The sequence below is a fragment of the Diadema antillarum genome, unplaced genomic scaffold (assembly GCF_040938485.1).
Source record: "Diadema antillarum isolate AM-2024a unplaced genomic scaffold, OU_Dant_1.0 seq00000461_RagTag, whole genome shotgun sequence".
NCBI lineage: Eukaryota > Metazoa > Echinodermata > Echinoidea > Diadematoida > Diadematidae > Diadema > Diadema antillarum.
This window is the reverse complement of record NW_027271432.1, coordinates 345,121-349,387: the sequence shown is the minus strand read 5'-3', so window position 1 is coordinate 349,387 and position 4,267 is coordinate 345,121. Positions and strand designations below refer to the sequence as shown.

General features: G+C 43.0%; 1 pseudogene; it reads left to right on the top strand.

The window, feature by feature from the left end:
* Window positions 1–2,269: 2,269 nt before the first annotated feature.
* On the top strand, window positions 2,270–3,565 carry LOC139733131 (uncharacterized; annotated as a pseudogene).
* Window positions 3,566–4,267: the final 702 nt, after the last annotated feature.

The window sequence follows — 4,267 nt, the reverse complement described above, 5'->3', positions numbered from 1 at the left end:
CAAAATGATAACAGTATTAACCATACAATGATAATAATGAGAAAAATATAATAATCGTCAACAGCACCATCATCACCATCGTTATCGATACTTTAAGAGCCGAGAGTGCAGTGTAATTTTAACGAAAACAATGACACATATGAAAATCGATTAAAAAAAAGAAAGGGAAACTGACAGTATATATATATACATATATATATATATATATATATATATATATATATACTAGTATATAACACATCAACTTTTATTTGTGGAAATTGTCCCCACCGACATACATAACGTAGCCTGTTCGCCGTGGAGGGGGACTACTGTAGTATATCACGAGTATATATACTGTTGGAATCAGGCGCGCCGGAAGCAGTTTTGGATTGGGGGGGGCAAACATTGGAGGGGGCTCAAGATTAGACCATGCATATGTTACACAATATACACATAGGGCCTACACACACACACACACACACACACACGCACACACATCTATTATTTATATATATATATATGTATATATAAACATATATATATATATATATATATATATATATATATTATGTAAAGTGGGGTACGGTGGGTCGAAACATGGGGGGAACCATAAAGTAATTTGGACGGTCTGTATGCTTGTGCGTGTGTGCGTGAGCATTAATGGGACTACAATACATTACGGAATGTGATACATTCAACAACGCAGTCACTGAGGAACATTGTAAGTTTTCCTTACATGGATTATGGAATGACGGTGTAAAACGATCGACAAATTATATACTGTCAGCAACATAAGGTGAATGGCATAACAATAAAATGCGAGCGAGCGAAGCGAGCGAGCTTGAAAATTTTGATATTCTACAGTTCCAAAACTGGAGTTTTAATTGTAGCTACATATTTCGCTTTGAAATAAATGGGGGCGCATCGGGCGCAACTGCTGGCAATTATTGGCAGCAACATTAGGAGAATGGCATAACGATTCAATGCGAACGAGCAAAGCGAGCGAGCTTGAGAATTTTGACATTTTACAGTCCCAAAACTCCCGTTTGTAGCTATATCTTTCGCTTTGGAAATTAAGGGGGGGGGGCATCGGGCGCAACTGCTGGCAATTACTGGCAGCAACATTAGGAGAATGGCATAACGATTCAATGCGAGCGAGCAAAGCGAGCGAGCTTGAGAATTTTGACATTTTACAGTCCCAAAACTCCCGTTTGTAGCTATATCTTTCGCTTTGGAAATTAAGGGGGGGGGCATCCGACGCAACTGCTGGCAATTATTGGCAGCAACATTAGGAGAGTGGCATAACGATTCAATGCGAGCGAGCGAAGCGAGCGAGCTTAAAAATTTTGACATTTCACAGTCCCCAAACTCCCGTTTGTAGCTATATTTATCTTTCGCTGTGGAAATTAAGGGGTGGGGCATCGGGCGCAACTACTGGCAATTACTGTCAGCAACATTAGGAGAATGGCATAACGATTCAATGCGAGCGAGCGAAGCGAGCGAGCTTGAAAATGTTGACATTCTAGAGTCCAACAACTGCCGTCGTAGTTATGTTTTTCACTTTAGAAATTAAGGGGGAGGCGCACCGGGCTCAACTGCTGTATGCGAGCGAGCGAAGCGAGCGAGCTTGAAAATTTTGACATTTTACAGTCAAAAAGCTGCCGTTTGTAGCCATATTTTTTCCCTTTTATTCATATATATACATATCTATTTTATTTTCTTTGTTTATTCATTTATCTTTATTATCATTATTATTTTTTTTCTTTTCTTTTTTTTTTTTTTTGGGGGGGGCTTTTTGGGGGGGCAAAAATGCGTTTTGCCCCCCCACTTTTTGGATTGGGGGGGCGGCCGCCCCCCCTGCCCCCCCACTTCCGGCGCCTATGGTTGGAATAATCCCCACCTCCATTCAAAACACGCATAGTTCGTCGTTGTGTGGGGACTATATCACGAGCATAACAGAGGGGGAGGGGCTACTCTATGGTCGTGAAATTGTCCCCACCACGTGTAATTCTTTGCATGGCCGGCTAACGAGACGGACGTAGGGTACAGCTAGCTCCTTCAACACCCAGCTACTATGAACTGCATACCTTAATGCTACCTAAATCTTTATTGCAGCTACACTAATATGAACACTGGATCAATTAAAGGAAGCTCTGCCTATAATTTCCGTAAATCTACCGTGCAAAAGGACAAAAATCCCTGCGGAACTTCTGTCAGTAAACCTCCTCAACCTAGAACGGTGAGTGCTTCCTCGTCAATTGGCAGGCCTTCAGCGAGTAGACCCGGCATGCCCCACCAACCACACCCCACCAGCCGCCGAGGCGATTCCGAGCAGGCCCCCAACGTTCCATCAGATACTGGTCACGCAATCATTTCTGAACTACGAAACATGTTTGCGGATTTCAAGACGGAAATTAATAACAAACTGGACCACGTTATTTCTGATCTGAATGCCGTAAAAACCGATATTGCCACAGTGAAATCCACTATGCAGGACCTTGAAGGTTCGGTCGCCGACACGTCTGCGAGGATCCAATCCGTGGAGGCCGAGAAAATCCCCAAACTTCAACGGCAACTAGATCAAATGAGGGCCGAATTTGAAGACAAGTTCATTCAATAAGAGCTTCACCACCGCAAACAAAACTTGCTCTTCTACGGCATTAAATCCAACCCTAACGAGAATGTTTATCAAGAAGCAGCGAAGGCGTTCGCCCAACTTCTGGAAATTTCAACGGAGGAAGCGATGAAGATCCCGGTGGTTAACATCCATCGTCTCCCCACCAAGAGTACCCCCATTGGCGCTACCAACGCCCATGAACCCCCGGACGCGTTTTTTTTTTATAAAGACGGCACGGATTGGGGCATGGCGCGTGTTAAACCTATGGGAAAAATGTTGGGTTAGGGTTTTTGGTTATGGTTATGGTTAGGGTTAGGGTTAGGGTTAGGGTTGGGGTTAGGGTTAGGGTTAGGGTTAGGGTTTGATGGTTAGGGTTAGGATTAGGATTAGGGTTAGGTTTAGGGATAGGGTCCCCGATAGATTTTTAGTTTCCCCAATCTGTGCCGTCTAAAACAAAACACGCCCCCCCCCCCCCCCCCCCCCCCCCCCCGGACCCCATCATAGTCCGCTTTGCGAGGATGAGTGATCGTGACAACTTGCTTCGTGCTTTCGAGCAACCGCGACGCCCAAGGAACGCCACTGAGAAGTCCCCAGCACGGGTCCGCGTTACGGTCCGCACCGACCTCCCCCCGCGGATAGTCTGGCTTCCAGACCCTCTGCCCATACTATTTCGCTATCCATGATATTGACGCCCGCAACGTCGAAAACTAGTATAGTTTAAGTTGATTTGCCTTCGGCAAAGGCAGCGACTTCGTCGCCGCGGAGTCCAGTTGGCAAAGGGTCTGGAAACCAGACTACCCTACCCCGCGGATGAAACGCGAACGCGGCCGTTTAGCATCCGTCGCATACAATCTTCGCAAGACCAAGAATCTGAAAACAAAAATAGCAGTTCGTGGCGCCAAAGTAGTTCTCATGACCAAACAACCAAACGAATCATCTTCCGCCTGGTCTACCTGGTCGGATTGACCGTAGCTCCATTGGTATCCGAATACCTATGATTGTAATATGAAAAGGTAAAGTCACAATTTTCTTCTGTGGTATTGGTAGGCCTAAATATGTAATACCCTTTCCACATAAAAAGAAATCAATTTGTATCAACAAAATGTCATTGTAGTCAATGTAACTGTGCAAAATCAGCGTACGTTTATTGAATAACTCTGATAAACGTTGCTGTTCATTTATTAGGTATAGAGAGAAACACTGTTTGCACACTTCTACTTAACTATGCGTTTCTGCACGCCACTATTTTTGAGCAACACTGTAATAGCTTCACTGAGGATGGCCACATTCGTATTTCATTTTTATCAAATGTATTGACATGAAGCTATGCGTCCCTTTTTCTTCTGAATACCTTTGAGTTTCTCCCATATTGAAACTATTATGAGTTATTAATTACATACGCAAAGATCAACATTTTATGAACAAAAAACGGATATATTTAATTCTAACGGCAATAATCATAATTTCCCTTTTTATTCACCCCCCAGTCAACGATATACCCAATATTCAATATATTATGTTATGGTTTACCCACGGTTTTGCCATTTTTCTTTATCTTCTGAGATGTTGAACTATAAAATCATCTTGGTGTGTTTTTTTTAGGATTTAAGTCCACGCATAGTAAAAAATAAATAAATAGATAAAAAATATAATTTTTTTGTTTAAAAT